The sequence below is a fragment of the Marmota flaviventris genome, chromosome 5 (assembly GCF_047511675.1).
Source record: "Marmota flaviventris isolate mMarFla1 chromosome 5, mMarFla1.hap1, whole genome shotgun sequence".
In the NCBI taxonomy this organism is placed as follows: Eukaryota; Metazoa; Chordata; class Mammalia; order Rodentia; family Sciuridae; genus Marmota; species Marmota flaviventris.
The window spans coordinates 92304132-92328143 of record NC_092502.1 but is presented as its reverse complement, the minus strand read 5'-3'; the positions used below and the strand labels follow the sequence as shown (position 1 = coordinate 92328143).

The window sequence follows — 24012 nt, the reverse complement described above, 5'->3', positions numbered from 1 at the left end:
AGCTTCTATAAAGGTCACTATGGCTTAAAAAGAAAAGAAAAGAATAATAAAAAAAAAAAAGACCAAACTTGGACCATTAACTTGTTATTGAACTTCAGAAGTGTTTTATTTACCAGTAAAGTTAAACCTTAAAATGTTTTTGTGATGCTGAAACAAGAAGAGATGAGATTGCAATTAATGACTTGCTGCTAACTTTCCTCTTCTTTATGGGCCTTTCAGTGAAAAACAACAAGGAGAACATAGTTTGGCAGCCAGTTACTTATGATCACTCTGTGTGTGTTCATATATGTGCAATAAACAACCAGGAAGTTGGGGGGGGAGTTATAATGTTTTCCTCATACTTTTCTGACCTTACATGTTCTTGAACAGAATATAGCTGTGGGAATAAAATTCTTTTAATGAATACATTTCACAGTGGCATTTACCGAATGGTAACCAGGGACTTGCTCTTCCAGCAGAGAAGTCATTTTTTTATAATTGATGATGAACGATGGAGCACACACACGCACACACAGGAAGAAGAAGAGAAAGAACAATTTGTTCAAAGAGGTTTTCTAATAACTGTTGTTATTTATTACTGCAGTTTGTGCTCATCATAGTGCATTGAGACGCCATAACTCTATTGGGGGAAATAAAGTGAAAATAATAAAATAGCATTATTTAATAGCATGAAATCATAAATTTCTATTGAATTGAGCCTTTTGACCCTATTACAAAGCTGAGTAGTCTAGCAAAATGTACTCCAGGAAATGATTATTGTCATTATTGTCATGACATAGTTGTGACATTTTAAAAACAGAATATACACAAGTTTATCTTTGGTAGCGCCCCACCCAGCTCCCATGTTTGGCTTTTTGTTGTATTTGTTCTGGTTGGTTTGGGGGTTCTGCTTTTGTTTTCTGTTTGCTTGTTTTTTGCTTCTCTTGCCCCCCCCCCCCCCATGGTTCCCCAACTTGCGTCCTTTGGCTGAGCTTGTCTCACTGTTAGGTAATTCCCTTTGAATGTTTCACAGTGCTAGTTTCAGAAAGGTCTCTTGCCAGGATATTGGTGTTTTCAAGAGAGACTCCCAGGCCTCCTGCCTATCTTTCCTTCTCCTGGAGATAAAGCAAACATGCCAAACCCACCTACCCGGTTGTGGGAATAGCAACTATAGGCTCTCCACCATATGTCCTGGGTTCAAAACCTGGCTCTTTCAATTATCAGGTCTACGATCTGTGCATTCCTGTGCCTCAGTTTCCTCATCTGTAAAGTAAGAAAGATAATGACACCTATCTTACAGGATTGTTGTGAGGACGGAATGAGACGACAACGCATGTAAAATATCTGATAGGATGGCCATACATAGGAAGCACTCACTGAATGTTAATTATTATGTTACTGCTATTATTCTTGTCTTAGTTCACCCAGGCCTCTATAACAAAAAATATTGTAGACTAGATAATTTATAAATAATGAGCTGTTTATAGTTCTGGAGGTTGCCAGGATCAAAGTGCCAGCAGGTTTTGTGTCTGCTGAGGACCTTTTTGTCAGAGGTGTTGTATTCTGTATATCTTCACACGGCAGAAGGGAAAAGCTTCCACAGGGCTCCTTTACCAGAGCTCTAAGCCCCTTCCTGTGGGTGGAACCCTGTCAACCAAGTCATCTCCTAGAAGCAGCACCTCTTGATAGTATGGTTTCGTCATGAATTTTGGAGGGACACAAACATTCAGACCTAGCACTTCCCAATATGACCATCCATGTTTTTACACATCACATTTTCTGAATTACTGTGTAATTACTCTTTCACTCTCTGAGCTATTTGCTGTAGTTAGAGCTAGAGGATACTTAATTTTTATCTATCTACCTACCTATATACCTGTTCTATTCCAGGAACTATTTTATGTAATCTGGATAAACCAGAAAACTGAGAAAATACTTTCCTACTAACAAAACTGACAATAATGCCTGCCTTTGAGAAACTTATGTTCTAGTATGAGAGTTAGAGATAGAAGGAAAATATAGACAAAACAAACACAAGAGAATTATGTAGCTTGTTAAGAAGGTAAATGCCAAGTATAGGAGAGTACAAGGCAGGGAGATGGGCTGCATTTTAAATAGGTGGTCAAGGAGGCTCTTTGAAATGGCCTTCCCTAGTGGCCTTCTTTATGGAGAAGGAAGCAAGGAGGGCCTCAGTGTCCACCTTTAGTTGGTTTTACTTTATTTTCTGAATCACATATGTGTTTTCAATTTTCTTCCACATTTTTATGTATTATTTCTGAATAATCATCAGGGAGTTTCATTATCTTATTAATACGTCAAAGGAAATGTCTCTTAGACTCAGATCCTTTGGTCTATTTTTGGCCTTTATCCTAAAATTTTTCTCGTCTCCTTACTTTCTAGTATATTTTGAGTTTATGTCTCCAAAAGCATCACAAAATTAATTTCAAAAAAAAATGTCTTTAAGCTCAGCTTTTCTCTCACGTGGAAGCTAGAAGGAAAAGAAAAAAATCATGAAAGTAGAAGGGAGTCAGGGAGGGAGAAGAGGAAGAGAAGGAGGTACAGGAGAGTGAAATTGATCAAATTATGTTCTATACATGTATAAATATGCCACAACATAACACACCATTCTCTATAAATGGTACATATCCATAAAAAATATCTGTCCTGTTTTCCCCTCCCAGTTAAGTGGGGTTAATAGTAGGTCCATTACGTAAGATTTTATTTTAACTTTGGCCAGTTTAGTATTGCTGCATCAAAAGGAAGTTAGCATTGGCTTAACATCACTTAGCAAAGTAGGTGCAAAGTGAGCAAAACTAGACCAAAAATACTTGAAGATTGAAGAGTCCTGGTGGTGAATTTAACATGCCTGTGGAAAAATCCTTGACTTCTAGTGCAGACACCTGAATTAACATGATAAAAGAGACAAGGAATGGGACAAAAGCAGTAAAATGTAAAAGGTTTCCCCAAAAACTCTGTTCATAACAAACTTTAGTATTTAAGTTACAGGGTCAGGAAGAAAAATTTTCGATTAGTTGGTTTAATTCGGAGAAACAACACGAAAATATGTAAATGTAAAATTTTCTGTAATGCTCTCATATTTGAATTTGTATGAGTTTTTCAACTAATTTCTCTCTATATATATTTTAATTATTTAATACTAGAATGAATTATCACTTCAAAAGTGAGGTTTAAAAATCTCTAGAACTATTCTGTCCACATTTGTGTGAGACAAACGAGTCATTGAGAAGAGAGAGAGAGAGAGAGAGCCAGGTGGGCCTTCAGAGACACCGGATTTCAGCTGCTGTGCCAGTGTGCAGTGCAGACAAGACCAGCAGAGTAGGCAGAGTGAAGTCATCGCTGCTCTTCTCCATTTCCTATTGCATATATTATCAACACTCAGGACTTGCCTCTCTTGAATCAATCAGAATGTTACAGGGCTAAGGCATTCTAGGAAACTGAGGCAGTGCAAACACACCCCCCTTCAGACCCCGATTCTTGCAAAGTCAGAAAGATCTCAGACATGTCGCTCAGAGTAACAAACACTGAGTTTATTGAAGGGATGGAAAAGGGTATAAGGGGACACTTTCAAAGGAGAGAATGGGTCCTCCTCAAGAGGAGAGGGACAGCATGTCTCTCCTGCACTCCAGTTTTATTGGGAATCCCAGAGAACTTTCCAGAGAATCCCACCCAGGTCCACCTCTTGACATTTGGCTGACAGGAGGATGACATTAGACATTCAAGTCCCCATTGCCATGACAACTCTACTTCACTTTGTTTCATGCTGACTGGTCTTAATTGGATTCATACCTGGAAATTCTTACAGATTTTATGGTTACGAGGAATTATCCTTATCTCCCTGAGTTCTGGGATCTGGTCTGTGAAAAAGGTTACAAAGCCTTCCCCTTCAGGGTAACTTAGGTTTGTTTCTCTTATCGACATTTTTTCGGGCCTGGTTTTCTCCTGCAGATTGGTGAGGAATGTGGCATATCCTGTCCACTTAAGCTGGGCAGGGTTGCAGGTAAATTGCTTCTTGGAAAAGAAAGGAAGTGTGGGGGGGTCAGCATAGTGGGCCCATTTTATAGAATTATTCCCTTAACCTTCTGTTCCCACCATTCACATCTGTCTGTTCCCATCAAGAGTAGACAAGCACAGCCACTGACATTCTCTCAGCCCGTGTGAAAGTCTTTTAAACTATGAACTGCTGACATAATGTGCAAATACTTGTCTTTAAAAAGCTCATGTCATTTCCTTTTGGTGGTGTGTTAGGTTTTCATCACTGTGACAAAACTCAACTGATGAGGAGAAAAGATATATTTTGGCTCATGGTTTCACAGGTTTCAGACTGTGGTCACCTAGCTGGGGTGTTTGGGGACCTGTGGCAAGGCTGTACATCATGTGACAGAGAAAAGCTGCTTGCCTCCTGACAGCCAGCAAGCAGAGAGAGGCAGGCCTAAGGTCCTAGCATTCCCTTCTAGGACACACCCTAACTTCCTTCCTCTAGATTCTACCTCCTAAATTTTCCACCATCTCCCAATAGTGCCATCAGCTGGGGAACAAACCTTCAACACATGAGTTTTGGATGACCTTAAGACCCAAAATGTAAGAAGTAGGTAATATATAATACATTTGTTAAAAAAAAAAAAAGTAGCCATTAATACCAGGTCATCCCTTGGCATCTGTGAAGGGCTGGTTTTAGGACCCAACTGAGAATATTAAAATTTGCAGATGCTCAAGTGCCTTATGATATAGTATTTGCATATAGCCTATGAACACCTTCCTGTATGCTTTAAGTCATCTCTAGATTATTTGTAATACCTAGTACATATAAATGCTATGTAAATAGTTGTTTATTTGACAACTATTTGTCTGAGGAATAATGACATGAAGAAAAGTTTGTACATATTTAGTACAGATGCAGTGTTTTCTGGAACTTTTTCAATCTGCATTGATTGAATCCTCAGATATAAAACCGGCAGATATGGGGAACCATCTGTAATTCTTTAAAAGGATCAGGAATATAGTCAGAAGATACAGTGAAAGCTGTAACCTGTAGCATCACATCATAGAGTTATTAGAGTAAATTACATGATTCATGAGACTGCATTGAAAATCCCTAAGGCCCAGAGAGAACACAAGTAACACTAGTCTTTGGAAATCATAGCAGAGAGTTAAGGATTTGGATCATAGGGGCCTAGTTTGAATTCCACATGCAGTACCATCCCTAAATCCTAGTAAGTGGAATGACACATAAGGTGCTTAGCCTGTTGCTTGGCACATAATAAACAGAAAAGAATAGCTTCAATATTTAGAAGAAGGAGGAGGAAGAGGAGAGAAGAGTTTCATGGTCTTAAATAATTCTCCAAATTTATTGTGAGTCTATGTACTTGGTGCTAGAGTTTTAGTGGTAACTTGATCAACAAAACATGGAAACATGTATCACAAATTAAATTGGCTGTAACAAACAGTGATTATACTCATAGATAATACAGAGAGGTTTTATTTCATTCCCACTCCTTTTGACCATGCTCTTATGTCCATATGTAATTCTCTTCCCCTTTTAAAAATGAGCTTAATTTTCATCAGAATCCAGCTGTAACTGTACCACTTCCTTGAAATCATCTGCACCCTTCCTAGTTTACAGTAATCTCTTCTGATGCCAACCCCCACATCATTGTCTTCTGTATTTTTGCTCACTTGGCACCTCATCCAACACTGCCTAGGGCTGTTCCCTAACCAGTTCCCTGAAGACCCACTCTCCCTCTTCCTTTGTACTGCCTGTAAAGCTTAATTACAGGGCTGGCACAAGGTCCTCAGTAAATTCTTGTTGAATTAAATCTCTTATTCGAAATCTCTAATGCCTCTACTCCCCTCCCACAAATCCCCTCAATTTAGGGAATCTTTTGTCTCAAATGACTAACAAGTTTTAGCACCTCATCCCAAACTGACATTTTTAAATTATTTACATGCTTCATAATTTTCCAGTGTGTACTACCAAAACAATGTTTATATCAAAAACATATTTAATTATCCAACATTTTTCCTAACAACTGTGGTACTAGCCAGGAGCATTGGCCCACTTAGAGGAGTTGAAATAGCTAAAGGTTACGTGCTTTGCCTCAAATAATAGACTTAGTGGTAGGGTTAGGAATGGAAATGAGGTCAGCCCCCCAGAACAGTCTGGTGGCCTTGAGCAACCAGGAAGGTGAAGTCGGTGCCTCACTTAACTCACTAAGTTTACTGGAAGTGCCTATTTTTCTATGTGCCAAATTCAGTAAGTCATGGAGCAAATGTTTATTTTGCTATGCTTTGAAAAGTTGCTTTTCTTCTTGTAAGTTTTCTCTGTGGAAGAATTCCAAGATATGACTTAATCTATGTTTGCAGCATTGAACTAGAGACAGGATTTGTCCTGTAACTTGGCTCTGTAATTTCTGGACCACTGCTGTAGAAAGTAGGAAGGGTGGAAGCAAAAAAAGAAATGCCTGGTGTTTGACTCTCCATTCAAGGTCCATTCCTGTCTTAGAGCCCGTGAACAACATACCTAGAGTCCCCCTAACATCTCCAAGTAGGCATCAACTTCTCAGAACAGTCAGGTGTTTGCTCGATAATTATTTCCAGAATTACAGTAACCAAATAATTCCCTCAGGTTAGAGATGAACTAGACATTATCAATATGGAAGCCCATCCCCATTCAGAGCTATTTGTAATTACCCCTTAAATTTCTTCTGCAGGCTTTCTTTAAGCTGAGACTTTGTGTTTGTTAAATTATAATAATCTCAGAGTTTTAAGATACTGCAAGGGGATTGCCAAAAATAGTTTATAACTTAGAAAAAAATATCACTTCAGCTGGCTAAACCATCCATATAGTCGTACGTAGGTAGACAAAGTGAAAGCAAGATCTGATTGACAGCTTGAATCCAGGAAAAGAAATTAGGAAGCCGACTTCATAGGAGACACCAGAACTTGCCCTGAACCATTTTAATTCTTTTTCTGTTTTCATAATACAAATTTGGGATGCTTTCAAAATCAACAGACTGTCATGCTGTTGATTCACAGCCTAAACAACCTTGTCAACCCTTTCTTAAATAGTCACTCTGATTCTTGAACTTGCTAGAAGTATGCTAGCTTTACAGGTCTTCAGAGTTTTTCATGCTGCCTGGAAGAATAACTCTATAACATTGTTTAAAATATAATCACACTGCTTAGTGTTAGAATTTTGAACAATCAACAGGATTCGTTTGGGGTTTACAATGCAGTCATTGGGAACCATATGGCTTGTTTAAGTCAACATCTGTGATTCCCTTCAGTTAAATACTGAAAATAAAGTGCTACAAGAAGATTTTATTCAGTCTCAAATCCAAAGCTCCATCACTTTTTTTTCTGTTGGTTACTTTAGCACCTGATCCTAGGTGGAAACAGTTTTCTTTTCCTTCCATTTTCACTCTCAGCTGTTTCCATGGGTTAGGAAATTTTGTAGAAATTTTTTAGTTGAGCCACTCAGTGCCTTGACGTTGTTCAGAGGTTTGTTGTTTCGCTTTTGGTTGTTTTCTGGGTCCTCTTTCTACGAATAGAGCAAAAATGCATTGCAGTATGGCTGTTAGCTTGTCATTTACAGGGAATAGAAAGAATACAGGTCCTAAAGCCAGCCAGTCCTGACCTGCTGAGCTTGGCACTAAATATTTTAACTTCTGTTTTAACACCTATGAAATGTCTACAGTAATAGCATATGTACAGAATTGTTATAAATGTGAAAACCTACTTATTTTTCACTAATTATTGACCCAATGTAATACCTAAGACATTCGGGGGCACAGAGCAATGATAATAAATTAAGACTTCTTAGTGATAATTTCTTCCCAGCCACTGAAGGATAAACACAGCTTGTCCTTATCCAAGAGTTCTAGAAATAATACATGTTCACTATTTAAATAGTTTTCTATAAAAAGCTTTTGTTCAGCAAAGAAATAATCAGCCAAACAAAGAGACAACCTACAGAACAGGATAAAATATTTGCAAATTATACTATATCTGACAAGGAATTAATATCCAAAATATATAAGAACTCAGACAACTTCATACCAAAAGAACAAGTAACCCAATTTAAAAATGGGCAGAAACCTGAGTAGAAATTTTTCACAAGAAGGATGGCCAACAGGGAAAAGTGCTCATTGTCACTAATTATCAAGGAAATGCAGATCAGATCCACCACAGCAAGAGCAGCTATTAGCAAAAAGACAAAGGATAACAAGTGCTGGCAGGGATGTGGAGAAAAGGGAACCCTTGCCCACTGTTGGCAGGAATGTAAATTAGTATAGCCATTATGCAAAGCAATATGGAGGTTCCTTAAAAAATTAAAACTACAACTTCCATATGATTGGTGAGTCCCAAAGGAAATGAAATCACTATGTAGAAGAGACATCTGCAGTCCATGTTCATTGCTGCACTATTCACAGTTGCCCAGAAAAGGAAAGTGTCCATTAACTAATGAATAGATTAAGAAAATGTGGTACATATACAGAATGGAATACTATTCAGCCATGAAAAGAATAGAATCCTGATAGTTGTGACAACATGGATGAACCTCAAGAAGCTTCATGTTAAGTGAAATAAGCCAGGGACAGAAAGACAGGTACCAGGTGATCTCACTCATGTTGAATTTACACAAGTTGATCTCATGGAAGTAGAGAGTGTAATGGTAGTTACAAAGGCTGGGGTGGTTACAGGGAATGGGTATGCAGATATGGCCAGAGGATAAATAATGTACAGTTAGGAGGAATATATTTCAAGAGATCTCTTCAAGAAAAAGGAAAAAGAAGTTTTGTTGTTTTGTTGCAAAGGAGAAACACAGGGGAGACTCCTGTCCCAGAGGCTGTGATTCTGCCCATCAGGGGGACAGAACTTCTATTTTGTCTCCCCTTGGGGTTTACCATAAAGTAGGTTAAACCTCTAAATTTACTTTCTGTGAACAATTGGTCCATTTCCTTAGCACACACCAATTCCACTGCAAATTAATATTTGGATAGCGAATCAGCTTTTCTGAAGCTTTTGATGAGTTCCTGAAATATGAAATGTTTTTTATTTTATCACAACATTTATATATTATAATGTGATTACTCTTGTCTGTCTTTTACTGAGCTGCAAACCACTTGAAGCCAGGTGCTGTGTGTTTCATCTCTGTGTTCCAAACCTTAACAATGCCTTTTCTCAATAAATGTTGAATGATTGAATGGATCCATGAATGAACAAATAGTTGAATGAATGCTGAGAATAACAAAAGTCTTATTATACCTTTCCAACATATTGCCATATCCCAAATTCAAATGATTCTTCTCCACCACTCCAGCCACCCTCCCCCAAATACACACACCCTGGAAAAAAAATAGTGAAAACGTGGAAGCACATTCTGCCATTCTTTCGGCAGGCTGGCTCTACTTCCGTAATGATCTTTCCTGTGTTCCAGTACTTAGAACTTGAATCGTCATTCTTTGATTTCGGGCAAATTGGAAAGAACAGGATTCACTAGAAAATAAGGGTTTTCTTTAAATTCCTGGAGGATTATTATAAAAACAGTGAGGCAAAGATTCTTCAATGTTGGAAAAACAAAGCAAGACTTCTGTAATTAAAACCAGAAGACATAGTATGGATGAGAGAAAACAGTAATCAGCCTAAAAGAGAAAACGCCTGGACTTAAAATACAGCCATGTGTTGTCTAACAATGGGGATAAGATCTGAGAAATACATCATTAGGCAGTTTCATTGTTATGAGAAAAATCATCAACGTGTATGCGTAAAGAAGATGGCTAAGATGTCAGGAGTGTTATACTCTTAGGGAACCACCATCATATATGTGATCCACTATTGATATTAAGTGTTGGTATTTGACACTTGGCTGTATTTAATTTTCTCTAGACTAAGAGATGGATGTAAATTGTTCTGGGCATTTTAAAATCACAATGATTTAGAATGTTTTGCTGTTGCATTTATGAGTTAGAACTCTGAAATTCATTTCCTTTTTTATAAGCAAATATAGTTGACATTTATTTACCAGAGGGGCTCCAACTCATGATTTTTGATGTATGTAGCAAGAAGATCAGAAATCATTATTGAAAATATATTTTAAAGTGTTCTCTTCCTCTCTGATTCTCTGTCCTGCAGGTTATAAGCCAAGCTGAGTTAGAAAGCACTTTGGAGAGAAGGTGGAGTTCTCCTCTATCTGTGGGTTCTGGAATTGCTTGCCATTCTTGGATTCCCGTCTATGTTAATGAAGGGCAGTCTATGGCACTCTTGTTTTCTCTCAAGTATATTTTATAGGCTGCCTTTATCTTTGGGAACATTGTAGATCAAAATTTGATATTTTGTTTTGCAGGCTCAAAAACAACTTGATTTTGACAAGGCTCCAGAAAGCTGACTCACTATTCAAATATCCATGGTGTACTAATTTACAAGGGATTTGTCTGTAGCTAACGAAATGGACCAATTGCCCACAGAAAGTAAATTTATGGGTTTAACCTTCTTTATGATAAACCCTAAAAAGAGACATACAAGTATAAGTTCTGCAACTGTGTCATGTTCTTAAACTATTTTTTAAAAGTCAAACTTTAATTCTAGAAAGACTATTTTTTGATATATATCTATTTGACAGCACATTTTGATTTTACAAATGAAGAAACTGGAAACCTGGGTATTCTCTGTTTTTTGGCAGGCTGAGACTAGAGGCCAGGTCTCCTGGGTAGAAATTTATGTAGTCTTCATGAGCTGAGCCCTGCCTACTGCCTCCTGAATCCTGTAGTGGGACTGGGGTCAGAAGTTGGAATTAGACATGGTCCAATTTTTTTAGCAATTGTATAATTAAGGGGGAAAAAAAACACTAAAAGAAGTATTTCCATTAAGCCTAATTTCATTGGATAGAGCCCCTTTTTCTCCACTTTTGGGGAAAGGGAAAAAGAAGTTTTTAAATATAAAAAAAAAATAGGACATCAATAAATCAAGTACCTGGTTCGCTAGTCAGTGAAGAATAATCTACATGCTCGCTGACTGTCGAAATGATCATTTGTCATTGTTTACCAAATATTTTTCTTTAGACTATAGTGTTGACTTTATTTTAACTACTTACATCATTATCAATGTAGCCTTAATTAGAAGGCCTTTCAGAATTTCAGGAACATTTGAGTTTTGTGGTTACATTTGTGTTTCATAATATCTTTATGAATCATAATTTAGGTTATTTCTGAAAAGATTTCAACAGGTAGATTCTCATAATTTATCATTCAAAGGCATTTATTAAGTAAATGACTACATTAGATTTTGAGGGTTCAAAATGATCACAAACAGAATGCGTGAATCACAGGCTGCATTCTACTGTGGGTGGCAGATTTGAATAAAGTTATCACACACACGTTGTTGCAAACTGTGGTAAGTCCTAAAAGAGAACCCTGCAGGGTGCTGTGGAAGCCTAAGGATAAGGATGCCATCTAACAGGGAGGACTTGTGAGGAGTGAAATCAACAGGCCCAAGCAGGAGTATCTGTCCTAAAAGAGGATTCCAGGCAAAGAGACCAGTACTATCAGGACCTGGCCACCCTACCTGTTTAATAAACCTCCATGAATGATTGAATAAATCAATTTGCAAAGGCCTTGAGATGGGGAACTTGAACTGAGAACTAGGTAGCTGGATTTGGATAGTGAAGTAAGGGTGTCAGTGATGGCCTAGGAAAGGTGGCTAGAATCCAGCTCATGCAGAGGCAAAGATATATAAAGATTCAGGACTTGGTCCTCAAATTAGTGGCTAGCAATCATTAGATGATCTAAGTAGTGAATGAAGTTACATCTTCTATTACAGACACTTATTTTGCAGGAGAGGAAGTAAGAAAGCAGTGATATAGAGATTTTTGTCTGGGTGAAGGTGTGAGATGGTGGTGATTTTGTCTAGCATATTAGCAGAGTATCTGAAGACAAGTTGAAGGTTCCAGAGATTTTTTTAGAGATGAAATTGACTTGGCTGTTGAGGGGTTGGATTGGGGGCTGCAGAAGGAAGGAGAAAGGGGGTCATTGCAAGTATCCCAGGCCATCTGAGTATCTATAAATGACCTGTCTGGATCTTTCCAACTCCACTAACACTACTTCTGCACCGCACCTCTGAGCTCATCCTGAAGTCATTTCACTCTGCCACTAATCTGAGATAGTTTACTACTCAAATACAAAGGAAGCAAATCCCCTGTGCTTCAGCTACTCCACACTCACATTTCCAAGCCTGCAAAGGAGAATCATGTTCTTAAGAAAGAACTCTTCAGAAGTTCCAAGCCCCTCTGAAGGCTCATAGGAGGAAGGATGATAAAACTTAATGGAATTGTTGGAAGATTTGAACAATAATGATTGCAAAATCCCTGATATGGTGCATGGCACATAGAGAAATATAATGAGATAGAATCCACCTTTTTTTGTGCTGCTTCTCATATCTTATATTTTTAGGAATCCCACCTGAAACCTATTATGATTTATTACTATAATAATTGGGTGTTTTTCAAATTTAGTACTTAATTTTTTTGGATTTGTGTTTAGTGGTTGTGCAATCACACAACATATTAAAAGTATGTGCCTGCCATATGTGGTGGCACATATGTAATCCCAATGGCTCAGGAAGCTGAAGCAGGAGGATCATAAGTTCAAAGCCAGCCAGCCTCAGCAACTTAGTGAGGCCCTCTTAGTGAGTTACAACTTTAGTGAGTTGCTATCGCTAAATAAAATATAAAAAGGGCTAGGATGTGGCTCTGTGGTAAATTGACCCTGAGTTCAATCCCTGGTACCAAAAGAAAAAATAATAATAATAATATGTACCTACTGTCAAGTAAGCAATAACTACTTATAGAATCAAGAGCATGTCCCTTCCCTAAACCGTAGCTACCTTTAAATAAAAAAGACAAATGTCCAATATATCACTGACTTCAACTTCACATACTAAAAATTTATTAAATCAGAAAGACCTAACTACTAGTATCTCAATCCTATTAATTTTACACATATGTGTTCAGCCTGTGTCATGAGTATCACAGGAATGGAATGGTCACTACTTCTTTATGTGCAGACAATTACAGGTGTTCACAAACCATACAAAGTGCCTCAGTCACTTTTTTGGCATGGTGACACAGACTCACTAGTTTTCACCAATAAAATAAATATTAACGTATTGTTTTTATTACCTGTATAAACATTTCCTTATACAAATCTAGAATGTTTCCTTGTATTTAATTTTTTTTTTCAGAAAACATGGGGATATTGTTTCTTTGTCATTTAAATCCCACATTTTTATTTGTCCTAAAAATTATAACCTACATTAGCATAATTTAGCAAAATATACATTTTTTAATGAGCGTGGTGATTTTAAAGTCAAGATTTAAACCACTCTGTGCACAAAAGACTTACAAAATTACATAAAGGAAACCAAAATTTGAGGTTTTGGATTTAGTTCCTTAATTTTAGAAAATTTTCTTTTTTAAGACATAGTAATCACCTTATATACTTAAATTAATATTATTTTTAAATGAATAAAGTAGTAAAATATGACATAATTTTACATACACTCCTGAGAACTTTAAACACCACTCACATACAGAATTCAGCTTTTATTGCCTGTATGGTAATATACCTTTCATCCCCTGCACCTACAGGTGTTTTGTAATTTCAATTTAGCAGCCTATAAAAATCTGATTGTAATCAGAGAGATTAATCCAAAGAAATGCAACCGCGTGTTCTTAAGGAGGAATCACACTTAAGTGTTGGTCTTATGTTTACTACTGATTCATGTAGAATGTATCATACATATGTTGTAATTAATAAAATCTAATCTTTTTCTCTTTAAAAAATTGTGATTATGGGGGCTATAGCCCCTATAACTATAGTTGTGGCTCAGTGGTAGAGTGCTCTCCTAGCATGTAGGAGGCACTGGGCTTATCCTTAGTATGACATAAAAATAAGTAAATAAAATAAAGTTATTTAAAAAGTCATCTTTAAAAAAAATGTGATTATATACCTTCATACCTATTTACTTGTGATTTATCATGGAAATAGCTGCCAAAGACAGCACTCCAATTTAAGACCTCCAAATTTCTTGAGAAGATATCTTAAGGACAAGGTGCAGATGGCACAGTTAGACCCATTTCTTAGAGAAAACTGAGCCCTTAAAGCCTACGAGTTCTTTGCATAGGGATCCCAGATTTTCTTGCCCTCGTTTTTCTAGGCCTTATAGTATGGACTTTTTGAACTTCATATGTTCACTCATCTACTCAACAAATGTTTTTTGAAAATCTTAGTATTTCCAAGGCTTTCTGCTGGACTTAACAAAGGTGAAGAAATCCAGTTGTCTTGCTTAAAGAAGTTCAGGCACTGTGGTGTGATGCAGGAGACCAGCTAGAAACTGGCAGTTAGGAGGCAGCATAACAAGTGCTGTGAAAGGGGCTGAGCATGTATGTAGCTCAGTGGTAGAGTGCTTGCCTAGCATGCATGAAGCCCTGGGTTCAATCTTCAGTGCTGGAAAAGATAATAATAAAATAAGTACTGTAAAAGGCTAGGACTCTTGGATCAGGTTTTCTAACCAGTACAGGGTGGTGGGGTGGCCAGAGAAGCATCCCTACATCTTAGAGAAAGCTGAGACAAAACCAGTTAAAGCAGGACCAGTTGGATTGGGGGAGGAAGATGAGCAGAGGGAACAGCAAGTCTACAGGGCAAACCCAAGAAAGAACATGGCACGTTTGGAGGAGCTGCATGTGACAGGTAGTTCAGTACACCCCAAGTGTCAAGTCTGATGCAGGAGTGGTGGTGACAAACAGGAAACATACCGCAGAAGGCTTATTAGTGGGTTACAGACTGTTCTCTACTCTGAAAGTGTTGGGGAACCACTGAAGCATTAACAGCTCTCTCTCCACACGCTGCCATCTTGCAAAATGACCCTATGTGAAGGAAAAGAACTGCCAATGCCTTAAGGAAGATGGTCAAGAATTGTATTTAGAATCACACTAAGGCAGCCCAGCGCCTTGCATTGCTTTCTCCTCCAGTTCTGGGAAAGAGGTACTTCTTAGCTGTGTAATGCATTTAAGTATCAAGATCTGCTTGGCCTTCTGATACTTCCATGTTTCTCAGAAGCAACAGTCCCCCTTGACTGGCAGGAATGTGATGAAGTACAAGGAAATAAATCAGTCATATAAAGAATGAGGTTAACTTTGTGCAAATTCTTTCAACAGTAAAAAACAATATCACCTTAACTTTACAAAGCAGGTTTATAGTCTGCAAATATGTACCTTACCTTTATTTTATTTGAGCCTCATAAAAATCCACTGAAGGAATTGGTATTTATATCCCCATTTTCCTAATGAAAAAAACCTGAGATTCATAGAAAGTATTGCTCAATTTAATAATGTTTAGCAAGCAGCAGAACTGAGTTTCATTTCCAAGATAACTGACTTTAAATCCTGTTCTTTCCAAGAGATAGGCAGTTTTCAATCAAGAAAATGAACGAAAATCCTTACATTTTTTGTTAAATTATCAATTACAAGAATTGATCACTCCATTTTCTTAAAGATTAGCAGATAATGAATGGATTGGGGGAGGAAGTCCTAAGACTCCAAGTAGAAAGCAATATAATGCCTATTTCTCTGACTTTGCCTCTATTTTGGCATAAGGAAAAGAAATACTCTATTTAAAATCTATTTTTAAAAGGGAAAATAATTGATTTGGTGTAATGGTAATTAAAAGAGGCTACAGCCAGATATTTAGTCAGTGAGACAGTCTCACATGTGAAACTTATCCACTCTTTATAAAGTTTAAAGTTTCTGCTGAGAAAGAAATTTGAGAGTGAGACCCACCTCCTGGCAGGCATTCTGGGCTCAGGACTTCATTCACATGCCTCGCCTTTTGAATTCCAGTGTATGCTGTTGGAAATCAATACCGAATCTCTTACTTCATTTTATCAATCACAGGAACCACACAGTAAACACAAACTTTTAAAGAATAATATGCAGCATTATTTTGTTGAAGAAAGGTAAAATAGTTGGAAGGATATCACTAAATTTAGATAAAGCCTTCCCTAGACCCATCTTCCTTTACTGATTTCCTCTACAAGCAGTAGTCTGAAGTCTGGGGAGTGGAGGAGCTCCTGGTAGCCTCCACGCCTTAGACCAATGAGTGGGCATGCGATGCTCTGAAGGAAGGACACTGCCTCTCTGGAGCCTGTAGTGTACATCTCCAGGCTATTACACATGAATTTGATTCATGATTAAATAACACTCAGCTATTACACATGAATTTGAATGAACCAAAGATAGGAAAGCATTTAAATTGCACATCATCCTCATGTAAGAGAGCTGGGTGAAACCTGATTTTTATAAAATGAAGTTGGCACCTCTGCTTTTACAATGTTGGGCCCTCAGTGAGCAATTGCTAGCTTGCCATATAATACACTGTCATTGCCAATAGCATGAAAGGAGGTGATGTTAATAAAAATGCTGACTCAAGAGGCTAAACCCCAAATCCCAAGCCAACCAGAATGTTCACAGGCAAACTAGAACTTGAAGTACCCTAGCAATTGCCCAACTATAAATCCAACCTTCAGTTCTTATTCCAAAACCCTGCTTACACATGAAAACATTTCCTTACATAATTAATGAGTTGGGGGAAAAATTTCTCTAGAAATTGTAGTTTCAAGGAAGTTTACATCCAATATTGAGTGGTTCTTTCTGAGTGTTAATATTTGGTATATAAAAAATTTTTTTTGGCTTCTCTATATATTTTTTCTCTCTTCCACAATAAATATGAACTTAGTTTGCTTTTAATTTTTTTTATACTAGGGATTAAACCCAGGGACATTTTGCCACTGAAGCACATCCCCAGGTCTTTTTATTTTTAATTTTGAGACAGAACCTCACTAAGTTGCTTAGGGCCTTGCTAAATTGCTGAAGCTGGCCTCAAATTTGCAATCTTCCTGTTTCAGCCACCTAAGTAGCTGGGATTATAGGTGTGCACCACTGTGCCTGGCCTTAAATTTTTATTTTTTAAATCAAAACATTTATAGATTTTTAGAGCTTTGCTAGTAAATCGATTATGACATACCATCAACAGAGAAATCCTAGTGTTCTTAGTTTCTTAATAAGAAAATTGCAACAAAAAGATCTTCAATGACTTGTCCCTACAAAACAAGCTAAGAATCATAAGAAGAGAGTATATGAAAACAGTAACATAATATTTTCCACAACATGTATTCTAATTCTTAATATCTGGAATTATTATTTATTTCTGATTAGATACTCTATTATCTGAAATCTATTGATGCAAAGATTCCAAAGACTATGATACCTCAAGAAATACTTAGAAAGAATTGCAAATTAAGTTTTCTTAAAGTTGCAAGAATACAAACTTCTGATCACCCTGCTGTGATAATTCCTTGATTAAAATATGTTTTGAAGTCCAAACTGGCAAAATTCTGGGAAGCGTCTACTGGTGAGACATCCCAGTATTTGCAATTTTGCTAGTTGTATCGATAAACTTCTTATTTTCCCAGAGCATAAGTTAAACACACAGGGTTTTAGTATAGCAAATGTGGAGTTCCACATTTCTATAAGTGTCTGCATGGTATATCATTATTTGGAATTGATTCATATGAAAATGTTCCTAAAACAAAGCCATTTAGATCATCTTTGATATTTAATTTGCATTATAATGAAATCAGTGCTTTCTTGAAAGTGTGCTATATAATTTCTTTTTTCCTTTTAAAAACAACACACAAGTTTTAGGACTTCAATATATGCATCTTTAGCTGACTGACTGCCTTTAGCACCTTGTGGACAGGAAGAAATCAGGAATATCAAAATTGTGCATTTCCAGAAGGGATGCTATAGTGTCAGATGTGATGTTAAAAATTTCAGGAAGGCACACCCACATTGGTCTTGCATTGCAGAGAACACGAGATATGCAGTGTGACTCAGTATTTCTCTTCAGATAGAGCATTTGATTCAGTTTGTAGTTTAAAGGAATTGAACTCTTGCTACACAGCCTTTTGCTCTAAACAAGAAAACTAAAGATCAAAGTGGGTGAGGTAGGAGGAGAAAACCTTCCTATCAAGTGTGAACAGTTACTGAACAGGCTGCTCTAGTGTCCTGAGTCAGATTACTCTCCTAATCTCAAAGGACCTTTTCCTTGACACTGCCACATACTACATATTTTGGTTTATTCTCATCACTTTCTCTGTCGTAATTGTGTTTCTTCCATATGCATCACTTGCATCTGAAATGAACAAACTCTTCTTTCTCATTGATATCTGTTCTTGACAAGCCACCTAATCCACCTAATCCTCCTGGAACAGCATCTTCTCTTGGCTGCCCTGATATAATTGTGGCTGTCCTTTTTTTTTTTTTTTTTTAAATCTGACTTGCCAGACAAGTTAGTTGCCTTTTGTTTACTTCTTTGGTCATTATTCCTGTTTGAATCCCCCAGCTGTATTTAATCCTGAGCACTCAGCCTTTTTCTCCATAGAGTGTCTTCCAAAACCACACACACACAAACACAAACACATGGGTGCACGCGGGTACATATGACTTCTGCTTTCACCATTACACAGCTACTTTCCTCACTTCCTTCTCTCCTCACCTCCACTCTGGTACTTAAAATATTTTCCATATTTTCTCTTCAAACATGTATGAACTTTAGCTTCCATGATAAAGTCATGTCATATTTCTATTGGCACAATGTCATCCAGTTTTCCCCTCTCATCATCATCCTCAGGGACACTATTCCATACCACTATCCAAACAACTTTCCATAGAATGATTAAGTGGGATGTCTGAACACTATTTTTTTTTTCTTTTGGTACTGGGAATTGAACCCAGGGGTGATCCACATCTCCGTCCCCTCTTTTATTTTTTATTTTGGGTCTCACTAAGTTGCTGAGGCTGGCTTCAAACTTGTAATCCTCCTGTCTCAGCCTCCTAGAGTCACTAGGATTAAGGGTGTGTGCCACTATGCCCGGCCTGAACACTAATTTCTAAAACCTTGTTTTCAAAAAGGCCATTTAAAGAATGCTGATTTTAAAAAATGATGTTTTAAAGTACCTGTAATATTTAAATAATCACAGTAAAATTTAGTAGTTTTATAATTTTAAATAAAAAATATTCTTCTTATTCAAAGCTTACCATAACTCAGTTATTTTCTCCTCTTTGTTAAAACTTTTAAAAATTATTCTCAGATTTCCAATCTCTTCTACGTTCTTTAGTCCCATCTCAGTACTCTTAGACCTCCAGTCTCCTCTACCCCTCAGTCTTACTATCCAACTCGATTTGTACTTCAGAAAATTTTCTAATCTAGGAATTTTCAATGCAGCAGGGTTTCTGGAATTAGAAGTTTCTGTTCCTGTGACTTTTTAAAAAACTTGATTTACAATACCTTCTATCTTTATGTGTATATATATATATATATATATATATAGAGAGAGAGAGAGAGAGAGAGAGAGAGAGAGAGAGAGAGCTGTTGATAGACCTTTATTTCGTTTATTTATATGTGGTGCTGAGAATCAAACCCAGTGCCTCATACCTGCCAGGCAAATGCACTACCGCTGAGCCCCAGGCCCAGCCCAGTGCCTTTTATCTAGATGGAGAAGTCTGACACCTGATAAGTGGCATCATGACTGATTGGAGCACCACACTTTGAAACCCCCAGAAACATGGAGAACATGGAGATACTCAGAGATGAAGTGCTATAACCAAGGCTGGAACAAAAAAAAGGCTGAAGTACAGGGTTATGTCATCTGGCCATGAGGTTACTGAGGCATGAGCTCATCATTATCGTGGATATTTATCACACTGAGAACTTTGACCAAATAGTTCTTGTGCCCACAAGCAACACAGAGAAATATATTCATAAATTACACATACAAAACTTGGTTGTATAAAAGGGACAATATGTTATCTGTACACTGAGTATTTATGACAAAAATAAAACCTATTGAAATGTTCCTAGGAAATATAAAATTTAGAAATAAATACCTATTTAAACCTAAAAACTGAAGACCTGCTGCTTCCCACATATTTAGTCATGAACGTGACTAAAGCCACAGACTTCTGTTTTGACTTTACTAGTTCTGAATAGATAAGTTATCTATTCAGATACATTATCTTTTCCTTAACCTAGTAAGGAATTACAGAAGAACTTGACATAGTTTTTGGTGAATATTTGGTAATTATTTATCCCATTCAAATATTTTTAAAAGTTCTTGAGCAGTAACTGCTCCCCAAGATTCCTAAGTGTTCCAGTTGTGCTTACTAACCAACAAATACCAAGGTAAACCCACTTGTTTCCTTTCTCTGTATATTTAATACACAGTTGGATTATGGGTTCTTATAAATAAGACTATTAACAAAAGTAACTTTAAATATTAAACCTAAGCACAACTTAAAAGATGAATCAATTAAAGATGAAATTCCTACTTCTCTCACACCTAAAAAGAAATACAAATGCCAAGACACTGCATTTGTCTTTTCAAGTCTGCCGTTTTGGGATGAAATTCATTGTCTGCTGCTAAATCACTGGTGGTGCACAACAGCAGCAGGTCAGCAGCCCAAGAGCAAGTGGAAGCTAAAAGCAAGGGATCATGGAGAATGTCCAGGGGCATCTGCCAAGGGGAGGGCAAGACCATAAGAAAGAGTAGCTGAAGTCTGCAAACCCAGCCCCAGTAGAAGAGCCAGAGATAGCCAATAGAAGCCCCAGTAGAAGAGCCTGACAGTCACCTGAGGGAGGGTTTAGCACACAGCAGCCCCACCTCCAGCCAGACACTACCCAGAGGAACAGAGACCTGACCATGAGACTTCATTCTCCCACGAAGAGTCCTGGCACAGTGACATGTAAAACAGAAAGACTGAGCAGAACCAGAAGTTGTATTGAACAACTCCTGAATCATCTGGCTATAGTTTCAAAAGAATTAGAGGACTAAAACCAACACATGCCTCAGACTGTCTGTCCTCACCTCTTCTATTCTCTCTCACTGATGAAAATTTACAACCATTGTCTTTTATTTAACAAATATTTCTTAAGCTCCACCTACATGCTGGAGATCACACTATAAGTTTAAAAAATACAATACAGTGAATTACTTTTTGGAAGTTTGCGGTTTAATAGGAGTCATCCTTGCTCTTCTCTCTCTTTTGAAACCCAATTTTGTAATCTTTGAGCTGCAGAAAGATCAATTCCAATGGAGATACCATGTATTCTGAGTGTCTTATTCTGCACTGTTTCTGAAGGATGTGACTGATTAGGAAAGCTCATCTGAAACCTAGGCATCCCTCACTAGGAGCTGTTAAGCCTTGGAGAACTTGTAAAATGATCTCAGAAATGTAAAACCCAGGTGAATCACCTTCCTGTTTTAACCACTTCTCCCCTACTACCACTTCATGTTAAATTTGTGCCATGGTAACTATTGTACTGATAGAAATTATTGAGATGGCAACTAGAATCTCCTGTGCTTTTTTTGCTCCCTAGTGATTTGAAGAGTACTTATAATCATTTAGACTATCATTTGTGTTTCACTGAATGTTGGATAATAAGTTTTAATTTCCACTTAAAAGAAATGCAGAATTGCCAGGTGTTGTGGCACAAACCTGTGATCTAAGCTACTCGTAAGTCTTAGGCATAAGATCCAAAGTTCAGTTCAAAGCCAGCCTGGCTATTTGTGGAGACTCTGTCTTAAAAGTAAAATATCTGGGGATATAGCTCAGTGGGTGAGCACTTGCCTAGCATGCGCAAGGCCCTGGGTACCATCTCTAGTACAGAAAGAAAGAAAAAAAAAAGATAAAAAGAAAAGAAATACAGAATTGGTCATGATGAGGATCAATCCAGATATAATCTAAAGACTTTTGAAAACATTTTTCATGATTGTAATAGGAGGACCGACAAAGTGAAAGACAGTACATAGAAAGAATTCTCTTCCTTTTAAGCCTTTGTGGTAAGGAATAGGAAGCACAGATGGATTATATATGTCCTGCTTCTGAAACAGTTAACTTGTTACTTGGTAAGACATTGTTGTATTCGTGAGCAGCTAGAGAGCAGGAGCCAAATGTCTTTTCCTTGCTTCTCAGTGCCTGATGGGTAATCAGCAATATTGGACCGAATAAGTGAGACTCCAGATTCTCTCAGAATTCCTTTCCAGATCAGCATACAGATGAGAGCTTGAGATCCAACAGTATTTGGAATGGGAACTTGTTTTTAGTCTGAGGTCAGAAACCTCCACAGCTGAGTACTTTGGATAATGAAGGTCCTTTTTCTATATTTGCCCAGCCTGGTCTGGACACAGGCTCATGTCATACAATCTGCATTTAAACATTCTTTCCTTTCCATTTTAACAGTGTTTATGTTTCCTGGGGCACATCTAAAAGTTTCAAAATATTTACTGTATATTTCTATGCTTTTAGAAAAAAAAAATACAGTTTTCACATGCAAGTTATTTTCAGCAGGCAGTTCCTTTCCTGAAGCACAAAAGGCTAGATAGAAAAACAAACAAGAGAGAGAATGTGCAGTTTTAAACAAATGGGTCCTTAGAGATGAGTTTTAAAGCATGGGTTTTGTTTCCTGATCCAGCTTTTACCCTATCACTTCACAGCACTTACAGAAATCCTGAAATAAATCAGTAACGTTTGCACAGTTTTTAAGGCTGACAGTTTAAATTTTTTCCTGTTTTGTCTATTGCTGTGGCCAATGCAATTAGGTCATAGCCATGTGAAAAGTTAGTCGTACAAGAAAAAATTTGGATGTGTATGAGTATTTTTAGGAAGATTTTTCTTCTGCTACTACTCACAACATCATTTGGACATGAAGCAAATTTACTTACCTAACTTAGAATATTGTTTCCAAAAGAACAAACAACCCTAATAAATAAATGGTAAATAAAAATGAATACAAATGTTTATATGGTTTAGAGAAATTGCTTTCAAAAATATTTTTAGCAGTTACACCATTGATTTTAATTTAATAATACCACAACCCAAGAAGGTATCATTCTGATAGAAAGGGGAGAAGGGCTTATATTATCACAGTATTCCAGAAATGGCAGCAGAGATCAAATGCTGGTATGTGTACCTTTTGTACTGTCCTCTAATTTCATTTTACATAAAAATTATTTGCAATTCTTAAGTCTAATAGACTTTTTACTATTTATACCCATAGATAAAAGTTTCAGGTTCATGGTACTGGGGATGTAGCTCAGTGGTAGAACACATGCTTAGCATATGCAAGTCCTTGGGTTTAGTTCCCAAAACAAGGGTGTTGGGGATTCAGGCTCACAAGTGTATTGTTGCTTCTACACTCTTAGAAATATTAGCAACCATAGGAGAGTACAAATTTCACAAAATGAAGACACTTATTCATGTTTTCCAAAAAATCATGAGGTTAAGTCTTTGGTCTTTAATTAGCTGCATGTCTTGAGTATATCTTTGTGTATTGATTTAAGAATTCTGCATCCAAAACTTAAAACACTAGGATGAACAGATACAAAAGGCACGATTTAACACATTTATTGGCTGATTGTAAAGGTCAAAATTACCAAGCTTTATAGAAGCACCATTACAAGTATACAGTGGACCCCTTGTAGAAATCATGAAGGAGAGCCAGTGTGGAATGTCTAGAACACAAATGCAGAATGTGAATTGCTATCTGTGACGTCAGCATAGACATTGTCAAGAGTTTGATCAGATTGCAAAAGAATTTAAAGGGCCGGCAGCTCTCGAAGAATGCATAAGATAGCTTTATTATTCTTTCATAACATGTACTGAGAAGCAAGGCATGCTAAATATTAAGCAATCCAATGAATTCCTCGGAGTCCCTACCCAGTGATTGTACTTCCAAATGCGATAAGTAGGTGAGACACACAAAGGAAATTAGGAGGCTCAGTTAATACTGCCCTTCCAGATATTTACAATGTGAGTGGAGCATTTGGTACTCCCACTTCAACCATTTTACTAAGAGAGAGGGTGAGAGAAAGTGAGATAGATAGAGAAAGTGAGAAAGGCAAAGA

At 37.3% G+C, this 24012-nt stretch overlaps 1 protein-coding gene across 1 annotated transcript in view; it reads left to right on the top strand.

Moving 5' to 3' along the window:
- Adgrv1 (adhesion G protein-coupled receptor V1) overlaps window positions 1-24012 on the top strand; it is a 521596-nt gene that overhangs the window by 484124 nt on the left and 13460 nt on the right. The window lies entirely within an intron of this gene.